General features: G+C 42.2%; 1 protein-coding gene across 2 annotated transcripts in view; it reads right to left on the bottom strand.

Annotated features, from left to right (window-relative positions):
* The window catches only part of LOC137502418 (gastrula zinc finger protein XlCGF57.1-like), a 61,590-nt gene extending 44,182 nt beyond the window's left edge, over positions 1-17,408 (bottom strand). For both annotated transcript variants that reach the window (XM_068229510.1, XM_068229504.1), the window contains exon 1: positions 17,168-17,408. The gene's annotated coding sequence lies outside the window, so the exon portion shown is untranslated. The remainder of the gene's footprint in view (positions 1-17,167) is intronic.
* Between the last annotated feature and the right edge of the window lie 8,178 nt (positions 17,409-25,586).

Below are 25,586 nucleotides of genomic sequence, written 5' to 3'. Positions count from 1 at the left end.
ATAACTAGCTCAGAAAGAAAGAGAATAGAAGCTTTGGAAATGTGGTGTTACAGAAGAATGCTGAAGGTGAGATGGATAGATTGAATCACGAATGAAGAGATACTGAATCGAATTGGTGAGAGGAGATCGATTTAGCTAAAATTGACGAGAAGATGAGATAGAATGATAGGACACATCTTAGGACAACCAGGACTTGTTCAGTTGGTTTTTGAATGAAGTGTAGGTGGTAAGAACGGTAGGGTAGACCAAGGTATGAATATGACAAGCAGATTAGTGCAGATATAGGATGCCATACTTACGTAGAAAGGAAAAGGGTAGCACAAAATAGGGTGTAATGGAGAGCTGCATCAAACAAGTCTATGGACTGGTGACTCAACACACGTCATATCATTCGGATCTTTATGAACAACTCTGAGTTGCAAGCTGAATTTCTTGAGCCATCGGAGATCTCTTACTGGTCTAGATGTGAGAACATTACAAGTAGCTTTATTCTAATCAACGTGGACTTTTAAAAAGTTTGGCGCGCTAACTGATCACTTTTGTCACGTCAAACCAGGCTGCAATGGCTGTGCGGGTTTTGCAAACTGTGTTTCTACTGCATCTGTTGCTGTGGTTGGTCAGTTAACGTTACCAAACGTCTAGATTTTTCCGGACCGTTCGGAATATAAGTTACATGTGTTTGTCGGAAGAGATCTATACCTCTTCACGGACTATATTGTCTGGAAATATTGTTTCAAAATGGGACAAGTTTAAATCAAATTCTATCAATCCGGTCTATGATTAAGATACACACCTGAGTACATTACGTTGCGATCAAAAAAGGGTAATCATTGTCAACAATGCGTAACTGTATAATATTTGGTAGGAACACATATGATGTCTCTCAATGTTGCATCAATTTACAACTTCTTCTTCCTTCCTAAAACATGTTGAGCTTTTGCCATACAAACGTGAGGTTAGCTGGTTTCGCGAAACAACAAACGATAGTCTTCTTCTTCAGCGTTTGTCCCTCCTGGTGGCGGGTTCCGCTATATGGATTCGTTGTCTCTATTTAGTTCTGTCCTGGGCTATGTTAGGATGGAGACTGACGCTCTTCAGATCTTTGTGAAGAGTATCGTCCCATCGCTGCTTTTGACGACCTTTTGGTCTCCTACCGGCGACTTGTAACATGTAAACCCTCTTCGCGATAGTATTGGGTTCTGTCCTTAGTACATGTCCAAATATTCGTAGACGGCTCTCACACATCTTGAATCGGTACAACGCCAAACCTTTCCCCTGATGGTTTCATTGGAGATGCGATCTAGTAAGAGTAACGCCAGATGTCCATTTCAGCATCTTCATCCTCAAAACACCTAGTCGACACTCTGCCTCAATCGTATTCGGCCAACATTCGCAACCATGCAGTGCAACAGGCGATATGACAGTACAATAGATATTTTATTTGAGATTTTCTTTCATCCTCCGGTCGCAAGTGAGCAGGTCGTTGTTCACCATTTCATCCAGCCTGCGGTTATCCTTGCATTGACCTCTTCGACAAGTCGGCCAACATGAGCGATTGTGGAGCCAAGATATTTGAATCTTGTTCTCGTGGCAAGTCCTCACCGTCTACCTGAATGGTTCCGGTTGCCTATGGATTTGACGACGTATATTCAGTCTTCTTCTTGTTGAGGCGCAAGCCGTATTGTGTCAGCCGATCACTGCATTCTTGAATTTGGCGTTGGAGATCAACTTGGGTCTCAGGAGCTAACACGACATCGTCGGCGTAGAGAACCACCCACGGTAAAGGGCGGTGGAGGTCTGCTTTTACAGTGTCCATCATCAGAATGAACAGAGGTGGTGACAGAACTGAACACTGGTGAACTTCGATATTGATCGGAAGGTCATTGGATGCTCCTATGGCGGCCTGGGCGTATCTTCTTGGATCTACATGAAGCAGCAGCAGCACACAGCTGACAAGGCATTCTGTTATGACATACACTCGCAGTGATAGACATATGAGGTCATACGGTACGCGATCAAAGGCTGTCTCCAATTCCAGGAAAATGAGATACGAGATCTGCTTTTTGTTCTCACAATGATTCCAATCAAGAACCGTGCACCATGGATTGCATCAGTTGAGTCATAATTCCTCACAAATCCAGCTTGGCTTCCGGAAAGCTCGACGATTTCGCGAATCCTTTCATCAAGAACACGCTCAAAAACCTTCATTACATAGATCAAAAGTCGGATCGGGCGGTAATTAGCACATTCAGCGGAGCATTCCTTCTTTTAAATGCTCCGTTCTCAATCGCTGGGTGTTCAACCCTCTTCGATGATCTGCTTGAAGAGTCGTGCTAACCATTTTGCTTCATACTACTGCTGAGAGTACCAGAGCTTTGCTGAAGATCATCCGGGACAATGGCAATCTCCGGCTTCACTACTTTCAAAGAAACCTTGACCTCTTTTGAAATGTCCTTCCAAAACAGGAGTTATTGGTTTTGGTAAATGGGGAAATTCAGAGATCTTCTCGAGGTAGCTCCCTTGCCTTAATCCGATCAACCAATTAGTGTTCCATTTCATCGTTGATTCCAACAGAAAAGCGATTTTGCGATGTCGCTATTTGGTGAATCGAAATATTTCCAGTTTGTCTTCACACGTGTCACGTTTTGCGTAAAGTTCTGAAAAATGTGCAGTTTTTGTTGTAGCTATGATCTTCTGTGCATCGCTAGGGGCTACCTTGTAGGCATTCAGATGAAACGGTGTCTTGTCGGCAAGAAACTCATGGTAAAGTCTAAAATCCTTGTCAAGTATTCGCCGATTTGGCTTTGTTGCTCAAGTACAGTGCGTGCAGTATAATGAACAGTTTCTTTCAATTTGATCCAGCTTTCTTCGACTGTAGTAATCGGCAGCAATGTTATTCGTGCAATGACATCGGCCTCCTTCTCCTTGAAGCACTACCATTCGATTATCGCTGGTCCTGTTCGAAAAGCGTGTTCGGAATTCGGCAGTTTGATATGAAACTTGTAGATGACCGCTTGAAGTTGCGTCACGACAGTTTCAAATGACACAATTTTGTGTCTAACACGTATTTTAGGTCTCAATGCCTGACGAGGATGTAATCGATCTGCGCTGCCTCTGTGCCACTCTGGTATGTAATTATATGTAAATCAAACAATTTGAAACAGGTGTTTATTTTTCGTCCGACGGGCAGCGTATAGCTGCACATCGGGGATACAGCTATCGAACATTGCTGATACAATACCGACGCCACTTGTTATTCCACGGATACATTTATGCAATGTGTTTGAGAGATAAGTACAAATATATATGTGCTGATTAGCAGTAAGGCCCTGAATACATATGGCGTCAAAATAATGTCAGATGAAAAAAATTAAAACATGTTTGAAGTTTGTAGATCAGGTAGTATTTGATGATGAAGAGCTTCGCGTTTTGAGATAAACATTACCATATTTTCCAATGTGAAAACGTTCGCTTCTTGTACGTAGAACGTTTTCATACAACTTACGCAAACATACTTCTTGAAATCGCAGTGCAGTTATCTACATAAAATTGCTTTTTGCACATTACGCATACATATAGCCCGAAGTTGCAGTGAAATGGTGTGTACAGCTGAAGCACAGTGATGTACTTAGAACTACTTCTTACACATTATACATACAGAATATTTCGTGGAGCCGCATTGAAGCGATGTACTTAGAATAGCTTCTTACACATTAAACAGGCAAATACGCCCTAAGCCGCAGTTAAGCGATTACTTAGAATTGCTTCTTACACGTTGCGCTTAAACATGCATACTGCCTGGAGTACGGTAGGCGGAAGGTACAAGCCTTCCTCACAAACAAAATTCTCCTATGGACAAACCGTTAGCTAAATCTTAAAAAAAATCATATTTACGAACTGCGGGCATTCATCCCCACCCTTCTCAGTGTTATTGATAAAGTTTATGAAGCTCCGTGTGTTTATAATGAGATTTTAGTATACACCAGGGGAAAATGGAACTTGCAGTACGTCGTAGGTGTGGATATTGGATATTTGTAATAGTGTTAGCTAGATACGGAAACGATACCGGTTTTTGACCAGTCGGATTGCTCATACGGCCCTCATCACCTGATGAGCCACGGACGAAAATTTCCTGCATGCGAAGCCCAGTAGAACTTACGGAGGAACTATCGATAATGTATATGGAAACCGACAATGAAATTTCGCAGAGAGGATGAGCAGATAATAGAACAGCAATGTGCGAAATTTTAGCTGCCATTTCGAGCTGTAAGGTCCTAAAATCCACACAGAAATGTCTAATAGGATTGTACGTGTTAGCAAATAGCTCGGCAGCCCTGGTGACTAGCTGAAGCGAGCGCGTTACCTTGAGATTTCTATGCCAGGCAGTTAACCCATGTTCCTTTGAGAGAGCAGTAACAAATCCGGCTAATGCACTACGTTAAGTCAGTGAAAAAGGTTTCTCCTCTTCCTGCGAAATAACTTCGGAAGAAAGGGAGACGGGTCGACATATGATCGAACTAATTGAAAATCATTCCATGGGTGCCAGGCTTGTCTTGGAGTCGTGTCTAGAGAGAAATAGTGATAGTTGAATTAGTGACACCTCATCCGCATTACCTGAAAGAGAAGGCAGCACACCATTTCCAGATATGAAAGGTGTTACGGTTCCGAGTTTGAGCCCCAAGTCTGATTCCCGTCAGTCCTGTGAAGAGACACCACAGTCACCTAACATATCTAACAGTTCACGCTATGTTTCCAGTCCACAAAAGAAAGTGAAACACACTGTAGACCTTTCGTACAAGAGGAAAGCTGTAAAATCACAGTAAGAAGCAGCTTTCATTAACCATTGTTCGCAAAAGTTGTAAGGTGTCGTCAGTGCGACAACTGTACAGGTGAAAGAACCAATTATTATCTACATCAGTAAGTCCCGATTGAACACAGGAGACTGATGCATACAAAATTATTTTCTCGCTTTGCAGAAGCAAGAAGACTGAAGCGGAATGTTTGTGATGAAGATCTGCGACTGTGGGCCCTGGAAATTTCAAAAGAGATTCCAATGGGACAAACTAAATTCAGAGCATCTATTAATTAGCTGAATCGTTTCGAGAAAAAGTACTGAACAAAAAGTAGAAGAATCACGAAATTTGTATCCCGTGCGTACCTGTGAAAAGAAGAGGAAAGCGATCAAATCGCAAAGAAATTCCTAGAAGTAACTACAGAGCGTTTTAGGACAGAGTGGTTTCGTACGCAAAATGAAAGCGAAAAGGGCTCAATGGTTTGTTAGCGAGAAACATGCAGAAACAGTTGCTCAGTCACCTAGTGCACTCACCCATTCATACACAATTTATTATGTCTACAATTAGTATGCCCGGTACTCTTTTCCCGAAATTATTCATTGTACTAAAGGAGGCAGCTGGAACCGAGAGTTTCTAAGGAAATGTTTCATACCAAAAATATATTTGTAACAGACACAAAATCAGTAAAAATGGAGAAAAGGAAATTAAATCTATATAAATAAAGTTGTAGGGGGGCCGCTGTCTGTAATTTCGTTTGTTTTGCAAATTTTTCAGATATTTATCCGTTTGAGGTCAATTCAAAACCGAATCGGTGGTTTTTATTTTTCGTGTCTGTTTGTCTGTTCCACCATCACGGCGAAACGGCTGGATAGATCTCAACCAAACTTCATATTTATATTATACTCATCCCGAGGAAGGTTCCGATACGGTTTTTCATTTTAAAATTTTTGAATAGACGGGAGGTTTATAGGAATGGTTTTCCTCCATTTCTCTTATACTATTGATTTTCTGTAAACTTCGTCGCAAAATTATACGTTTTAGCCTGTAACGGTCGAAAAACTTCCAAGATCTTAAAATTTTCACTTTTTATCCCCGAAGAATATCGAAATATGGAGGCAATTTTAATGATGGTGCAGACCTTCGGGAAGTCCTATCACATAACAGATGGCAAGTCTCCGTGCAATCTGGAGTGATCTACAACCTTGGTCTTATGACTTTATCGTATCTGTATCCCTTTTAAGTTTGATTTTTCTCTATTTCTCGGCGTTAAGTAAATTTGGACTTTTCACATGCATAATTCATACTTTTAATCACTTATAGGAAAGATAGAATCATCAAACTCTAAACAAAAATTGGCCCAACCAGTAGCAGTACGTGAGCCAAATGCTATGTACGTAACTGTCACATAATTATCCGAAATGTAATGCATTGTTAGATAATCTTACAAAAATGTTACCCTGTTCAACGTTTCTAACTCAATCTGACCCATGAACAGATGATATATTATAGGACCAGCAATTTAGGCCGCTAAATCCGGCGTCTTATGGTACAATACTTTTGTCGATATGACGTACCCTATAGCAGCAATTAATCTGTAAATGAAGGTCTGCAATAATGTAAACATCCATATACTTTCGTATGTCGATCTATATATTTTCATTTATGTCGATTTGTAGCGATCGAGGAAGGGTGTGTCTGCTATTGTAATCAGTACTCCCCACGCCGACTTTGACTGGCAGTAGGAATGGGGTCCTTCTCCAACTCCTGTGTAACTGACATCAGTAAGGAAGGCCTACCTTTGTAATGAATAATTCACTTCTCGATTTGACTTGCAGATGGCAAGGGACCATACAGTTTTGTTTAAAACTCTCCTACCCGATTGTGTTCAGCTGTAGGCAAGGGTGCCCGCCATTATAAACAAATGTACTCATATAAAATCTGACTGGAATTAGGCATAGTGGCCTGCTATTTTGATGGAAACTCACCAACTTGGTGTGACTGGCAGTAGGAAAGGGGTCCTGTCATTAAAATGATAGCTGCACAACTTAATTTAGACTGGTAGTAGGGAAGTTGGCTGCCATTATAATAAAAAGTCCTTAACTGTAATCTGTCTGGAAGTCGACTGTGACCGCGCAGTAGGCAATGATCCTGCAATTATAATGTAAACTTCCCAACTCGGTTGGAATTGCAGTAGGCAAGTGAGCCTGCCATTATCATTACAAATCCGTAACAAACACTTTACATTGGAAACAACGTATGGGGACCTCCCCATGCTGTTTCTCGGGTAACGCTAAAAGACATGCAATTTTACAACAATCTTATTTACTGCATGTACAGTATTTACTTCCGTATTCGAATACAATGTAGAATAACGTAGCGAAGCACGGGTACATCTGCTAGTAGTATAAATAAACCTTTTTCCTATTTGCGGAAGAGAAGCGTTTGGTACTGTTAGATTCCTGGACTTTTTATAGTGATAAATTCTGCCTTGAAGACATTCCTCCAGGCAACAGTATAGAAATTGTCCAGATTCCTCCCGCACTACAGGGAAATCACAGCCCTTGGATAAGATTTTCTTCCCGCAATAGAAGGTTTTGTGTCGCCGTTTAACAGAAATTGTGCCGGCTTGTGAAGACTTTCAGTTTGATGTTTATCAGAGGAATAGCTTATTCAAATTGCAAACCTTCTTTCATTTTCAATTTTCTTCCCCGGGGTTCAAGGACCTGATTAAATATTTGTGGTTCGCAACCAATTTCCCAGATATGACTACGGAGAATAAGAAGAATGCGACTGCCATCTTGAAAAATATTTGACTGTTACAGTAACATGTCGTCAGAATCACACCACGAGCTCACAAAAACAACTCCACCTAAACAATAACGCAATTCCACCATCAAGACTGCCTTCTTATATACTGTATGCGCCTGGCCAGGCCTCTAGAAGGATATGTCACAACATATCTTCTCGTGATGTCTAGAGTGTCAGATAGCATAGTTACAATGTAAGGAAAGTTCTGCATAGTTCTCGTCATACATTCTAGATATTACGATGTGGTGCACAATATTGTGGTGGACTATACTCGTACATCATATATACAGGCAATTATAATGTATATACTGTTAATTACGGATTCTTACATTAACTAAAAACATATTAATGTATATGCAGCGCATGTTTCATTACATAACCTCACAAATAATATGATCGTCCGTAAATAATAATACTAATACTAAATGGATGTAAATACTTCATAGCAATATCTCACAAGTAATAATAATACTAAGGAATATTGTTTTCAAGTCATATCAGTCTATTACACCAATTCTACCCTATTCGTACGCACGTTTCTCAGCGAACACTTCACGTCACTGTACCTCACAGACTACACGTCAGTTAACAAAAGAACTATCGATACTTTCGTATCGAAACCGTCAACGCAATTTCGCCGAGAGGATGAGGAGACCATAACATAGTGGTGTACAAAAGTTTAGCTGCCATTTCGAGCTAGCAGGTGTCGAAATCTTGAAAATCCCTGTGACAACGTAGCTACTGGACAACCCTTGCATCTTGCTGGCTGGCACAGCGAAGTGGGATTGCAGTTGTGCTGGAAAGAGATAGAACGAAATGGCAAGTACCACGCACCAATGTGTCTTTATTGTTAGGGATCGAATGTGAAACGTAAATAAGTTGCGTTCATCGGATGATAAAAACAATTATTTTTGACACCATGCGCAGCAAATATGCACTTTAAGGCCACATTGTTCTTCACAGTTTTCCTTATTTGTTTGAAGGCAGTTTTTCCCAGTTTTGTTTATGATGGCAGTTGATTAGGTTGTGTGCGTATAATGTGATGTAAGTTGAAAATACATAAGCGTATATAACTGACAGCATTTTGTGTGCGTATTTGTGGATACATCAATATTCTCTGCAAATAAATGTGCCACGCAGTGCACGAAATGGGAAGTCTTAACCCGGTTTTTACTATGGCTCTTACCGTTCAGCCGGGAACATTCAACACCTCAAAGTGAATGATGTTCTTGAGCAAATGCTAGAGGAAACTTTGTTTCACCGTTCAGGCTACTGCAGACCTTAACAGCGTTAACATAATTTACAAACAGTGTGCTAGTGTGTTATGATCGGTAGCAGAGAACTGTCTATATTGCTTCGCACAGCTGCAGTTTTGTTTGTCACTTGCTGTCCAACAAGGGTGTCAGATGTGCGTCAAGCCATGGAGCGAGCTCATCCCACCTGTTAGTCCAAGGACATTGTTGGAGATTCATAGGAAAGGACTCGTACACACTCTAACGGCGTTATGTGATTTGGATATGCAATCTCCTTGTACATAGTTTAGTATTTCAAGTATGAGCTCCTGCTATCTAGCGGAGCTACTGGGAACTGCCATATCGCTTGTATTTATGCTTTTGTATTGTATTTGGTTGCAGTAAGTAAGAATAAAGATGGCAGTCATGAGTACGCTAATCAGCATTAGAAGGAAATTTTGTATCTACGACCTGTCGCCTGTTGGTAGGGGAGTATGATTTTTGTGTTTCTACACGGGGCACAGTCATATGTCCTATCAACAAATGTTACCAGTTGAGAGGCCCCGAATGATTGGTCTGCGCTAGAGTGGGCAATTTGTGCGGTCTGTAGCTTCACATGTTGGCATAAATGTATCTACAGTACGATGTCCATGGCTGTAGGGACCAAATGAAGGGATACTTGCTCGGAGACATGGGACAAGACCAACCCGACGGAGAACAGTGCAGGAGGATCATTACATAATTCGAGTGCCAATATCTTAAATCAATCAATCAATCAATCAATCAATCAATCAATCAATCAATCAATCAATCAATCAATCAATCAATCAATCAATCAATCAATCAATCAATCAATCAATCAATCAATCAATCAATCAATCAATCAATCAATCAATCAATCAATCAATCAATCAATCCTGATCTGCATTTAGGGCAGTCGCCCAGGTGGCAGATTTCCTGTCTATTATTTTCCTAACCTTTTCTCAAATGATTGCTGTGAAACTGGAAATTCCTTGAACATCTTCCTTGGTAAGTTATTTCAATCGCTAACTCCGCTTTCTATAAACGAATATTAGCCTCAATTTGTCCTCTTGAATTCCAACTTTATCTTCATATTGTGATCTTTCCTACTTTTAAGACACCACTCGAAATTATTGGTCTAATAATGTCATTCCAAGCCATCTCTCCACTGACATCTCGGAACATACCACTTAGTCGAGCACCTCGTTTCCCTTCCCCCAAGTCGTCCCAGCCCAAAATTTGCAACATTTTTGTAACACTACTCTTTTGTCGGATGTCACCCAGAACAAATTGAGCTGTTTTTCTTCGGATTTTTTCCAGTTCTTGAATCAGTAATCCTGATGAGGGTCCCATACACTGGAACCATACCTCTAGTTGGAGTCTTACCAGGGACTTATATGCCCTGTCCTTTACATCCTAACTACAACTCCTAAATACCCTCATAGTACTTTATTTACAATCCCATTCATGTCATCACCCCATTGAAGATCTTTCCTTATATGACATCTAGGTACTTACAATGATTCCCAAAATGAACCTTCACCCCATCAACGCAATAATTAAAACTGAGAGGACTTTTCCTATTGGTAAAACTCTCAACCTGAATTTTAACCCTTTTTATCATCATACCACTGCCTACTGTCCGTCTCACAACATTATTTTGCAGTTTCTCTAATCTTGTAACTTATTACTCTACACCTCGTACAGGATAACATCATCCGCAAAAAGCCTTATCTCTGTTTCCGCTTCTTTGCTCATATCATTTATATGTATAAGAATATACAAAGGTCCTATAATATTGCCTTGAGGAATTTCCCTATTAATTATTACAGGGTCAGATAAAGCTTCTTTAAATGTCAATTCTCTGTCCAGTGTGACACCCACTTATTTAGTACAGTGGACCACTTCATCGAAAAGACCAGTGGTTGGGGGTCTGCTCTAATGCACCTTGGAGGAGAGAGGAGCGCTGCTGTTGGTAACATTAATTTTGATGTTTGCGTGCACCTACACAAGAATCCGAGTTCCTGCAGCAAGCGATCCACTGACATACAACATCGACGTGTCGGGAACGGTCTGAGTGTAGTCTTCAGTGATAAATCGTGTTTTTGTCTTGGCCTCAACGAACGTCTCAATCGTATCCGATAGGGTGCTGAAGAGAGGGGCCACGCCGATATTATTGTCACACGGGGCCAACACCAAGGATTACAGTCTGAGACGCTATTAGGTTTCATTTGAAATCGCCGGTGATTGTTAAGGGTGGAATGACTACTGAAAGTATGGCTGATGACACACGGAGCGGTTTTTGCCGAGTCGGCAGCCGCGTCGGCCGCCGCCTGTGATTGATACACAGAGCGGTTTTTGCCGACTGTGACGAAACCACTGCCTGCTCGAACTGCATCTAAAATGACTGCTTATAAGCAGTCATCTGGTGCGTATCGAGCAGGCAGTGGACAAAACACATTAGTGAGAGTGACGTTAGGTGAGGAAGCTAGCTAAAATTACCGAAAAATAAAGGATTGTTCTTATTCCAAAAGTCTACTTACTCTATATGTCCTTTTACGTGTATATTATTAAATTTCAAAGATACTTCATGATATCTAATACAAGAATACCTACCAATGATGCAATCGCCGCGTAAATTCAGCCACGCCCGACTAGAGCGAAGCATCAAGTCGGCCGTGATTCAGCTGAATGTATTAAATCTATGGCGCTAGAGCGCGCACAAAGTCTTCAAAACGCTCGCTGCACCGCCAGCTACACGACAGGCCGAGTCGGCAAATCTGCCGCCTGTCGGCGAGCACCGCTCTGTCTGTTTCATCCCATCAGATACAATAGAAACATGCGCCGACTCGGCGAAAACCGCTCCGTGTGTCATCAGCCTATGTAAACAGAGTTGTCAATCCAGTGGTTGTTCCTCTGAGACAGGGTGGCCAGACGGGCTCCTTTACCCCGACATGTATTACATAGTAGCCTTCCGCCCGGCGTTCGGGAGAAATTTTCACTAATTCGAACATGTCCTCCATATGCGATAATGGTAATTTTAACTGCACTGAGCGAGCTGGCCGAAAAGTCAGGGGCACACAGCTGTCAGCTTGCATTCGGGAGATCGTAGGTTCGAACCCCACTGTCGGTAGCCCTGAAGATGGTTTTCCGTGGTTTCCCATTTTCACACCAGCAAATACTGGGGCTGTACCTTAATTAAGACCACGGTCGCTTCCTTCCCACTCCCCTATCCCTTTACTATCCCTCCGTCGCCATAAGACCTATTTGTGTCGGTGCGACGTAGAGCAACTTGGAAAAATAAAAATGAAGAGGAAATTAACTACCAAATTTTGGCGACTTGTTTTCAAAGCAATCTTGTATTTAGAAATTCGACCATAAAATTCCCTATAAGTATATTATATTTTAAGAATATAAGCTTATCAGAAAAATACAGACGGATATGGTTATACCCACTAAATCACTTGTTTTCCATTAGAACGAATTATCATTTTTCCAACTTAAGACGACTTTCCCTGGGTATGTTAAATAAAATGCAATACATGTAACATGAAAGTCAATATCATACGAAATCTATATATATGAGTGTTTAGAACTTTTAATTAATATCGTACATTTTTCTTGAATTTTCTACATTTTGGGGCACCATGTCCCCTTTTCTGCATAGAACATCTGGTGACCCTACTCTGCAAATTATATGTTTCAGCAGAACGAAGTCCGTCCGCCCACACACAGCAGGCATCTCCATGGAAGCCCTCCAAGGCTTACACTTTCACAGTGATCCAGCAGGTCCCAGTGCCTAGTGGTGGTGGCGAGCATTGCTTTAATGGAAAGTACAACTGGGCAACCGTCCTGTCTGAACATTAATCAGGAAGAAAATGGAAGAATCAAAGGATGAAGAAATCGGCAGAAGAAAGGGAAGAGCCATGAAGGGCGTGAAAATGAAAAACTCCCTAGGTCTCTCAAACCTAATACTGCCAGGACCGGAAGAGAATGAGAGTTGACCAAGAGAGCTAGTATATGAAAGTCACGAGCCTGACAAGAGTAAATGGAAGCAATCCCAGGGCCTAAGCCCTACTGAACATAATATTGTTGTGTGGGACATGACGCACAACTCCCTCAGCCACCCTGAAAGGTGGACGAACTACTTCTCGCGGTGCAGGAATCCTGGGCTGTACTTTCGCCTTATTTACTTCATACCGCGCAGGGTTCAGCAACGTATGGCAGCTGGGGGTGAGTACAGCTGCTGACCTGCGTCCACATGTGTTACGTGTCTAATGGATGCGACCAATGAGAGATAATGTGTAAGCAAGGCACTGGGCGGTTCTGAGGGCTGTAATTTCTGGCCACGAGATACTAAAGTTTTCGAGGGTACGTACAGAAGCATCAGAACGTGTTAACATTGTATCACAGCCTCAGCCATCCAAAAAGTAAACTTTTGATCTTGCTTTCGTGTCCCCTTTTCTCCCTATGTTTTCATTCCTCTCCCTGAAGGGGAGGGGCGGGCCACCTTGAAGGTTACGCCTTCACCCTGGCCAGGAGTTTCGACTGGTTGGGGAAGGAGCGATAGTGTGAGGAGGGGGGTAATTTGAAGTAAGGAATGAGGAGGTGTGCGCGGATATGTAAATACCGGAGATGTGTTCAAGGAGTGAAAGGAGAGTACTAATGGGGAAATGAAGGGTTAGAATGCGAGGGTGCTAGGGGTAAGTTGGAGGGCGAGAATGTGAAATAAGGAAGAGATATTGACTAGGGAAGTGAGTAAGAGACAGAGAAGATCGGTTGTGGGCGATGTTGGGGGAAAAAAGCTAGGTGGGGAGGGTAAGAACGGTTATGTGGACTAGGTGGATGGAATGGATGAGCTGACCGGAGACGGTGGCGGGATGTGTTAGGGCGGTTCAAAAGTCGGAGAGGAGAGCGTGACGGTTCGACCTGATGGTGGTGGCCGTGAAGATGTGTACCATTGGCGATAAGATGTTGGGCAGCGTCGGGAGTCTGAAGGTGTAGTCTCACTAAGTATGCGGGTCCAGATGCGTTGTGAATCCGGGTAGCCCTTCGAACGGGCAATCCTGCCACTGGCGATGTCTTCTGTTGGTATTAGTGGGTCCACACCACGGACGACGCAGGTGCAGTAGGGCGGTGGTGGCGACGATGGTAGACGTTCCGTATTTGCAGGAGGAGAAGTGGCGGTGTCATCGGCGGGTAATTGGACAGTTGTATGCGGAGAACTAGGTTGATCAGGGGTGGGACGGATGGGGATAGAAGACGGCAGAAGGGAGGAAGAATGGCACATAACGGTCGTGGTTATAGGAACATTGGAGGAGGTGTAAGCAGAGGTGATTGTTGTGGTGGTTATGGTAGTAGTAGTGGTGGTGGTGGTGGTACCGTATAGGATGAGGACGAAGTCTGTGGAGTTGGTACCGATGGAGGTGACAATGTTGTTGCAGGCGTCTCAAAAGCATCGGCGAAGTACGGCGGACAAGGTTCCACTCGATTCCCGAAGGTGGAGATGTACACACCGTCCTGGATCAATTGCTGTGCGGCGTCTTCTGTGGGTAGTTGTACAAGGACCCGACTTGTTGGGACAAAGTTCTCCCGGATCCGAGATACATTTGTAACTGGGATGCAGTTAATGCGGAAGAAGTGGAGTAGATCGTGTTCAGAATAGTCGAGTTCAACCTCGTGGATAAGGCAGTTTGGCACGATGGGAAGGCCGACTTCCAACTTGGTGTCAAGCCGTTTAGCGTTATTGAGGTCGGCTGGGTGCAATGGTAAAGTTGTAGAGGCACCCGACCGAGCAAAAAAAAAAAAAAAAAAAAAGGCGTTGCGTGGAATTAGTTATTAGTCCACTTCAAAGATAATGCTGTGTGGATCTTGGCTAGAGAAGCGATGTGTGTCCCTTTGTTTCCGTGTTCAATTGGCTTGTAGTAAGGATGTAAAGGAGAGGACATATAAGTCTCTGATAAGAACCGAACTAGAGTATGGTTCCAGTGTATGGGACCCTCACCAGGATTACTTGATTCAAGAACTAGAAAAATCCAAAGAAAAGCAGCTCGATTTGTTCTGGATATTTTCGACAGAAGAATAGCGTTACAAAAATGTTGCAAAATTTGGGCTGGGAAGACTTGGGGGAAAGGAGACGAGCTGCTCGACTACGTGGTATGTTCCGAGCTGTCAGCGGAGAGATGGCGTGGAATGACATTAGTAAACGAATAAGTTTGAGTGGCCTCTTAAAGAGCAGGAAAGATCACAATATGGAGATAAAGTTGGGATTCAAGAGGACAAACTGGGGCAAAAATTCGTTTTCAGGGAGGGGAATTAGGGATTGGAATAACTTACCAAGAGAGAGGTTCAAGAAATTTCCAATTTCTTTGCAATCATTTAAGAAAATGCTAGGAAAACAACATAGGGAATCTGCCACCTGGGCGACTGCCCTAAATGCAGATCAGAAGTGACTGATTGGTTGATTGATTTGGTGAGAGAGGTCGTGATTTGTTTACTGTTGATGTATTCAAGTGTTGCTTCAGTCCTTCTTTTATTGTTGATTCGATCTTTTCAGTAAATTGTGCTGTGTTTTTCAGTATTTCCATTAGTTTCATTTCTATTTCCGATCTCATTAGAATTTTTGGTTTAAATTTTTGGCATAACCACATCAATATGCAATTTTTTATCTTGATCATATCGAATTCTCGTCCTGTGGGACTGCTACAATCAAAATGTAACGAACTTTTGCAATTTTCGCACTCTATGGCCTTGTCATTGTTTTGTACCATTTTTCGGCAGGTGTGTCACCCATTTTTTAATTCGTTTTGTTTTATTTTTTTAATAATATGGTACATTTCTTGCTTATAATATTCCTTGGTGTTGACCAGTGACCCCTGTTGGCGATATGCTATAGCTATCTGGCGTGAATACGTTAGTACGGTATTGTTGTTTCTTCTCTACTCGAGTTGTTACAAATTGTAAATAATGTTTGTATTTTCCGGAAATCATCTTCTATATGAGAGATACATTAATCAAGGAAAATATTCGATTAATTCTTTAAGTTATTTGAAAACGTTTAAGAAAAAGCTAGGTACATAATTGATTGGGAATCTGGCACCTGGGCGATAGCCCTAAATGCAGATCATTGATGACATTGATTGATTGATTGATTGATTGATTGCTTGATTGATTGATGCTGTATTGTAGCCACACTCCGTGATGTTGCAATTTCCATTTTCGCTTGAGTCTTGTGGCGACGATGGGATAGGAAAGGGCTGTGGGAAGAAAGCGACTGTAGTCTTAATTAGGGTGCAGCCCCAGCATTAACCTGGTGTGAAAATGGGAAACTAACTTATTATGAAATTGCCACAAAAAGAAAGAATAATATCACAATTTCGAAATGCCGTTTGAGTTACGGTATGTACCAAGTCCAATTATAGGGTTCGTTCACACACCTCAGAACTGAGGTTTCTGCCGTAGGCTACTGCACTTATTTGTCTTTTGTTCATTATTTCGCGTATCAATATATTCGGCTGAATTGTTAGCGTAGAGGCCTTCAGTTCATAGGGACTCGTGTTCGATTTCTGGCCGGGCCGGGGACTTTAACAGCGTGGGTATAAAATTTCAACACACCATCTACCAACCATTCCAGAAACATGCAACAGTGAATATCTACCTCTACAAAGGGCTGGAGTCAGGAGGGGTATGCAGTCGTAAAACTGGGTCAAATCCACACGAAGTGCCAACTTAGAGAAATTGTGAAAAAGGCCAGGAAGAAGATCATTGTTAAACAAGTATCAAGATATAATATCATATGTATATGCTATATACAGTAAATCCACACCAGTATGTACCGGTATATATTTCCGTCGGACCAATTTCGTTCCTGCCAACCAGAGAATCTACCAGCAAGGCGGAAACGGACTGGACCGTCTGGACGGATACAAAGGCCGAGTTAATTCAGGTAGTGGACGCTATGTCGCTAAGAATGCTACCAGACGTCAAAAATTATGTATGGCACAGAGCGCCTAGATTGTGTACCGGGGCAAGTTTCTGAAGATAAACGATTAAAATAGGTCGAAAGTGCCAGAACGAGGTCAGTAATGAAGTCGTTATCATTCAGTCATAATTAAAAAGTGTCAACAGTGAGGAATTATCAACGTATTGGAATGTTTTGAAACTTCCACTAAACGCCCACTTCAAGAGTAATTACTTGAAAAGAATAGGGGAAATAGATAAATGATTTAATTTTTTTACTGTTGGCGTTTCCATGGTGTAAATATAGGTAACCAGAAAGTTTATAACGAAACATATGAGTTTATGTCAACTTACCTGTACGTTCGCATACGTAAGTTTGACAGATCAGATGCAGGTCAAGGGTCGTATGCTTTTCTATTTATTGTTCCAAATACTAAACGAATCCCAACACTGAATATTACCATCACTAAAGTACACTTAATTTGTAGACTAATTGCGTTTTTTGTAATAAGAAGATTACCGGTACATGTCAGTTACAAAAATACACTTCTCGGTTATGCTTCCGTTACGCCTTCCCTAAAATATAGGTTACAGATGGAACATGGCGCAGCGCGGAGCACGTCACATCGCGCTGCACATGGCTATACAACGCTGCCAACTTAGGTTCGGCTAGGGACAAGACCGCTGCCTTTACAAGAGCACTAGGCTCCATCTTCTAGATGGGATAGGAAAGGCTTAGGAATAGGAAGGAAGTGGCCGTGGTCTTAATTAAGGTATAGCCCCAGCATTTGTCTGGTGATAAAATGAGAAACCACGGAAATCCATGTTCAGGGCTGTCGACAGTGGGGTTCGAACCCACTATCTCCCGAATACTGGATACTGGCCGCACTTAAACGACTGCAGCTATCGAGCTCGGTAATTATAGTTTTAAGAGGAAGTACTACTTGGCAACCATCCGTTCAGAGAGAAAAAGAAAGGGATCCGACACTTCAAAAAAATGAAGGTATCGGCCAGAGAAAGACAAGAGTCACGAAGGGCATGAAACTAAAAGACACCATAGCCCTTGAATGCTCTAATAGTTACAAGTAACAAATCTCATACCGGTATCTGTTCCGTATTGAAGATAACAATACCGGTAAGTAAAATTCTTTCAAGAATAACATTTACTGTATCCACCTATTCAATACAATTCATAGTTTATAGTGATTAAATTCTACATGAATTACATACACGTTTTAGGTACATATTTTGCCCTTTTTGGGCATCTTCAGGCTATTGACAACCTTAAGGTCCAGTCCAAGGCATTGTTTAAGTTAAACATTTGAACTTAATACTATACAAAATGATCTTATTGTAAAAAGCATTTTGTAAAAAGGTTTTTCTTTATATGCTGTGTACATGGATTTAAAATGTGTACATTGAATAAAACCAAAATTTGTGACATGAATAAAATAAAAAAATCTACATTTAACTAAAAATTGTCCAAACTAAAAATTGTCCAAAACGAAAATGGTGTCTTCTTCAATTATTGGATGAATCATTAGGTTAATAAAGTTTGTAAGAAGTACAGGGTCATCCGTTTGGGATGTCAGAAAATTAAGACGATATACACAAGAAACTATGCACATTGATTGCTTGTTAACGGTACATACATGTTAAGGAGAGTCTGGAGTTTGTGTCACAGCACATTAGCACTCAACATGTCAACCATCGCGCGTGCGGCACAAACGATACCTCGAATCCATATTGCGCCACGTGGCATGCAGCATTTCTGGAGTGATTTGCTGAAAGGCCGCTGTAATCTCCCTCCGTAAGCCAGTCAGATTCTGTGGTCTTCGTGCGTACAATGTCGACGTGACGTAGCCCCATACAAAAAGTCTGGAGGGGTTAGGTCAGGGCTATTAGGAGGCCATGGGATAGGTCCACCACGGCCGCACCAGCGTTCGTGTTGACTCGGCCACTCGCATGGAATGTGGCCACCATGCCCCAAGTCTCACGCAGAAACCAAGATTAGGTTCTGATGAGGATTGTAGCCCTCCGACCGATTAGGTCTTGGGTGCTATCTCCTTCACAGATATGATGGACAGAATGATGGTATGTGGAAGGGGAGTCCTGTTTCACGAGTCTTAGCTGGTCAGAATATGACCTGCGCCCCGTAGAGGGGCGACGCACGTAGGAGGCCCTGGGTTTGTGCCAGGGATTCTGAATGCATTTCTGGTGGTGGTTTGCTCGTGCGTTGAGATGAGGTAGTAAGCAGATGTGACGTGGGTCACCCATCCAGGTGGACGCCACGCCCAATGTTGCTTAACTATCAATGACATAGTGCTAGAAGAAGAAGGTGAGGAAGTGAGTGTACGACTGATCAGGGGGGGTGACTGGTAGGGGCTGCTTGGCAGGGAATAACCACGGGACTTGGTGGGGAGTGTGACTTGGCTAATAAACAATTAGCTGTCTACTTGGCATGGAGGGGAGTACTGGATGAGCTTGGGGGGAAAGTAGACTGATTAGTAGGCGGAGAAGGTGGTTGGTTTCATGACTGGGCTGGGGGATGGTACCATGGTAGGAGGCAGGGATGGTACTATGGTAGGAGGAAGGTAAGTTAGGGGGAGGTGGTGGTTTGGTAGTGTGTAGGTGTCTGGAGTGCCTGTAGTGCGCTTTAACTGCCTGCTTGATGTAGGGGCAGCCAGGGTATGAGGCAGCGTGACTGCCTTCGCAGTTAGCGCACCTCGCCTGGGCCTTTGGTATTGTGCAATCGGTATGGCGGTGGGAACCTCCACACCTATTGCAGCGAGTGCCTTCCGTGCATGAAGCAGCGGTGTGGTTGAGCTTAAGGCAGTTAAAGCATTGTATGACTAAGGTTGAGGGAGGAGTGTTGAGTGTCCGGGGGAGAGTGGGTGTGTTGGTGCGTGGAGTGAGCCTGGGAGCAGGTTTTCTACGCCTCCTCCCAGTCTGCGTGTATCTGTTTAGTGTAGTTGGAATAGGGACGCTAGGCCCTGATTCCGTGTCTGTGAGTGTAGGTGTAGGGTCGGTTTGGGCTTCGGTGGACTGGGTAGGTGGGGGAGGAATTTCTACAGTAGAGGTTTTGGAAACTGAGAGAGTGAATTCAGGCTGAGGTAGAGGGTCTTTTTGAGTAGCAGAGATGGTGACGGGGTTGAATACTATTGGAGGAGGGATGGAGGCAGTTTTGAGCTTATTGAGGATGGTTTGAATTGATTTATTGTAGGTAGGGGTGATAATCATGTGATTGTTGTGAGTTTCCTCAATGACAGCGATATGATGGGCCATAATGGGTTGTATTGCTTGGATAACTGATTGCCTGGTGAGGGGAACAGGTCCAGGGTTGGTTAGTGGGATAATGATAAATTCACATTTGGAAGAGATGGGAAATGTGGTGTTTTTCCGAGTGTAGTGGAAGGGACGTTCGAAGGGATGTTCATCTTCGTCTTCAGCGGGAGGATCTTCATGTTCCTGAAGGTCTTCTTGTTCTTCTTCCACTTGATGCTGAGGGGGTATAGAGGAGTAGATATTGGATGGGATTTGGTTTTTCTTGAGAGCTTCGTAGATGTCAGTGATATGATCACGACTGGTTGCGTAGATGAAGACGTTGTGATTTTCTTCATTTTCTGCAACACCGTAGAGTTTGTTGGATAGTGAGTGCAGAGCAGTTGCAATGAGAGTCCTATGTCGTCGGAGTGAGGGTTTGGATGTAGATTTAGGATGGAATATGGCTATGTAAGGGATGCTGTCATTGAAGGAAATAGATTCGTCGAATATGAAGTTAAATGGGACGTTAAAGTTACAATATGGGCCCCAGCTACTCAATCCACCGGGGGGATCCATATTATGAAGAAAAGTAGACATGGAATGTGGGGGGGGGGGGGTGGTACTGGGTCTTGGAAGGAGCTAGCACTGCTTGGTCAAACTCGAATGAGGACCAGGGCCTACTCGTAGCGGGTACCAGTCGTGCCAGGTGTAGTTTTTGACCGGGTCACGCCGGGACAAGGCACGAACAGGTGACCACACTAGGAGACGGACAAATTTGCTGAGTGAGGTGGTATGCAGGCTGGCTGACTGAGCGACCTCGCAGGACGACTTCCCTGGTGGGAATATGCGAGACCGCAGAACGACTGGTAGGAGTATATCCAAAAAGTCGGACCGCCCTGAAAACGGCAAGATGGCGGCCGTTGCCGGGAGTCTCTTGAGGCTGTTAGCGGGGAGCTAGCCGGGGCTAGCAGTGAACAGGCGGCCGGGCTAGCGCTCCAAGCGGCGACGAGGTGGTATTAAGATTGTACCGCAGACTTAGCACTTGACCGAAGAGGCAGGCGAGCAGGCGGTTTGCAGGAGCAAGCTCGGTGACTGGGACCTCTGCAGATCTTGACTGGTCAGAGCATAGACAGGGAATCAATGGCTGAATGGCTGAATGGCTGGCTGATGGCGATGGCTGAATGTGGCTTCGTCCGTGAACATCCATCGTTTTATCCATTGATCGTCACCTTCCTGCCGCTCACACATCATCGTAACAAAATTGAGTCGAGCTCCGTAATTCAGCTATGTCAATGCTTGCATGCGCTGCATACAGTATGGATGCATGTGAAGATAATGCCTAACAATCCTGTGACATGTTGTGTATGGTGTATTCTGCTTTGCTGATAAGCGGCTGAGTGACTTTCATGGACTCTGCATCATGGCTTGTCGAATATCGTCCTCCTTGTTGCTATCACGTCACCTTCCATTTTCCAAAAACATGTTGTACCATTTAACAATGTCCCGATGTGATGGGACATGCCTAACGTTGTACTGACGTCTGAAAGCTCGCTGGGTCTCCACTACACTCGAAAATTTGTCATACAATACGACACACTGAGCGCGCGCGCTAACTTGTACCGCCTCTGTACTGTCCCCTTCAAAAGTGGAAATAATTTATTAAGGGAGAATGATTTATTTCATCAGTGAGTTGAAACATTATTTCGATCGCCAGGAGGGTGAGATTTTACACTCCCGTGCTAGCGTGAACAAGCCGCCTGCGAACCGGTTTTCCCAACCTACCAAGAGAACGAGGAAGCAGGGTGAAATTCCTGTTAGGTGTCCTTCAGACACGTGTGTGGGTGCCACGTGATCGGGCGGGCAGCGTGATGATAATTGATCAATAATTGCAAGGTCGTGTGACGTGAAACTAGGGCAGCCAATAAAAATGACAACCTTCACAGGAATGCAACAGATCCACCAATCAGATATAATCAAGAGGCACACCTCCGTCTTAAGACAGTGAATTTATGGTAATTCCAAAGGAAATTTTATAGAGGGTTTTTACTTCTAAACACTTGATTTGAGCGTTACTCTGAATGCAGCTACGGTCGAGACTGGACGTCGTTTGCTTTACTGGGAGACTTTGCATTAGAGAAGGCACTGAGGACTGAATAAACTGCAATTCAGGCATTTGAAAAACTTCTCTACGATTTATTTATGACTGTCATAAGATAAGTGTCCATCTCCAAATTATTAAACATCGCGTGTGTATCCTGGACTATTGCTAAGACTTTTATTAGTTTCAGCTTTTCTACGAGAACTCAGAAGAAGGAAGGTCGTTGGTTCGAGCTCGCTTCAAGATGGCTATCCCTTTCCGAGATGAATCCTACTGTTTCCTGTGCACCTTCATCTCCTCCATGAGTCACTAATTATGTAAGGCGTCGGACATGGGCAAGACTTTGTTCGATGGAAGGTGATGTGACCACGTACTAGGTCATCAGCCAGAATCCAGTTAACACCAGCCACATGAGTATTCTTTAAGAATTCATCTTTCTATCTTTCTGTAAAATGTCTGTAAAACGTAGCCTTACCTTATTCATTTAGATTTTCTATTAGTTTAGCAGTAGTTTGACTTTTCATTATTCTTTCCTCGGTGGGAGGTAGTTTGTGCTCTGGAATGAATGTGTATTCGGTTCTATTAGTTAAGAGATAAGAGTGAATGTCATCGAGAGAGACCTCAACTGTCCTAAAAATTTAAGACGGCAGGAGAAATAAAAGTAAATGACCTCCGCGTTAATCTTGAATGATTTTGAAATAGTTTGAAAATTAATTGAGACAGATTAGGACAGTGTTGTCGTGTTTTTCTAAGTTCAAATTTCATTCTACGATTATTCGACATTTCTGTGGACTTCAGTTCGTTTAGAGTCATCTGAATAATTTCGTACGATAGCTTTGCAAGTGTGATTAGGCATGGTCAATAAATATAATAATAGTAATGAGTAAAAATAATTAAACCTAATTACGGGCTAAAATTTGAATAAGGTCATGGGTTTAATGTTGGTTTGTTCTTGGAAAGAATTATCGTGTGCTCACTTTATGTAAAGTAGGCCTGGAACATGGCATCCTCCGGACGGAGTAATGATGAATTATACGTATATTTTACTGTGCTATTAATTTGATTATGACTTGCAGATGGACATTATATTTTGTGTGATAATTTATGCATCCATTAGAGTCATTTTTGGAAGAAATGTGTCACTGAACATGATTTCTTCGAGCTTGAGTGCAGATTAATCGAGAGCCACGATATAGTAGGAGAATAAGAATAAATGCCGCCACTCATGTACCGTAAGCGCGTATTCTAATATTTTGACCTGTGCTGTAGGTATTTTACTTGCTTATTTTGAATGATTTCTGTTTAAAGGATTCCCTTGAACATCGTTGTATAATTAATTTCTGCATAAAAGTGATAACCTCAACTCTATCACGTCCTAGATCGATACCTGGAATATACATGATATTGTCATCTAGAGAATGATTTCCCTAATTTTGAATAAATCCAAAATTTAATAATAATGGGTTAGTGTTCGTGTAAATAATATTGTAATATTGTCGTGTACCTATGTGTGAATGTGTGATGTGTGATTTGATTATATTCTGTGTTTTGTGAATTTTCTTGAATGGTTTTATGATGATGTTCTCCACTGCGCGCGTCAAATTTTGACCGATTTACGTTATTTTCTCGAGTCCGTGATTTGATGAATTATGAATCTTTAGAAGATTTTATTATAATTTAAGGTAGATTAGGATCTAATTCACGAAAATAAATTGAATAAGAGAAGGCAACGTCCGTGGATTGATGTCACGAGGCTGAATTTTTAGTTATTGTACAGTCACTTATTGCATAACAACGAGTAACGTTTAGGTTGATATGAGATAAAATAAGAATTAATTATGAGAAGTTCAGTCACTTAATAATTTTAAAAATGAATTGATTGATGAAGGGAAAGTCTAAGGAAGACTTATTAACCACAATTTCTTGAATTAAACATTTTTCAATAATTTTAATAAGGGAAAGAAAATGATCATTTTCTTGTAGAATTAAGTGAGATCCAGAAGAAATATTTTAATTTAAGCAATTTAATTATCATTATTGGAGAGAGTGATACCAGATAGTATTTTGATTTTCAATCCAGTTTATAGTAAATTAATGATCCCTATTATTATTATTACAGACAAGAACATTCGTTGAGCTTTAATTTGATCAAGATTCCTTATGGACGATAGCACGAGGAGAAGAGATTTTCAAGAATTAATCCCAGATTTTGTAAATTTAATTGTTTATTGGAAGAGTGATAGTTTTTAATAAATGTATAAACCTATTTTAGCTTCTTTTCATTTGTCGCTAGTCCTTCATCTATTCCTGCCTTAAAAATTTTCTGCACAGCCGATAAGCGAATGGTCTACCTCTGAGACTCTCGCTCACCGGCGAGCTGAGTCCGGCATGATGGGGGCAGTACCTGATTGCACTATGAACTACACTGCTGCGTTGTATCGCGGAAGTCATTGTTGCAAAGAGAGTCATTGTTAACTCCCATCATTGCCACGTACATTACAGAAAATTGCATAGATATATATGCATTAACATAATAGCTATAACGTTATACTCTTCTGACATCCCAAACGGATGGCCCTGTATGTTCATCCATAGGTGTTTTTTAATCACCTATGTCGTACGTTTGGCAGCAACAAACCGGAACTGTGGTATGTTGTCAATCATGCAAAGCTTGAATATCCCATGTGGAAATAAGCGAGGTGACGAGATATTGGACTCATTAAACAAAATAGAGCCTAATATTAAATTTACCAAAGAAGATGAAATCAAAAATTCTTTAATTTCTTAGATCTAACAATTACGCATATGCATAACACCTTTGAATTTTGAATCTATAGGAAACCTACTCATTCACCCTTCTATTAAAGATTCATCCCACCGGGCGAGTTGGCCGTGCGCGTAGAGGCGCGCGGCTGTGAACTTGCATCCGGGAGATAGTAGGTTCGAATCCCACTATCGGCAGCCCTGAAATTGGTTTTCCGTGGTGTCCCATTTTCACACCAGGCAAATGCTGGGGCTGTACCTTAATTAAGGCCATGGCCGCTTCCTTCCAACTCCTAGGCCTTTCCTATCCCATCGTCGCCATAAGACCTATCTGTGTCGGCGCGACGTAAAGCCCCTAGCAAAAAAAAAGATTCATCCCTGCACCCCAAGACTCAAAAACAAGCTGCTTTTTTGTAGTTTAATATATAGGACTCTAAAAGTTCCTTTTTCTCCAGATAATTTAGAAATAGAACTAAAATATATAAAACAATTAGCTCAGGTGAATGGTTTTAAAATAAATGTGGTCAATCGGTCAATTAATAAAATAAAAATTAGACTGTCCTCTAATCTAGTACCAGATGAATAAAAGAAAAACAGCTACGCCACGTTTACATATAACAACCCGGCTATTCATCAGATCACAAGTAT

This window comes from Anabrus simplex, chromosome 1 (assembly GCF_040414725.1).
Source record: "Anabrus simplex isolate iqAnaSimp1 chromosome 1, ASM4041472v1, whole genome shotgun sequence".
NCBI lineage: Eukaryota > Metazoa > Arthropoda > Insecta > Orthoptera > Tettigoniidae > Anabrus > Anabrus simplex.
The sequence above is the reverse complement of the archived record's forward strand: the minus strand, read 5'-3'. Positions and strand labels throughout refer to the sequence as shown.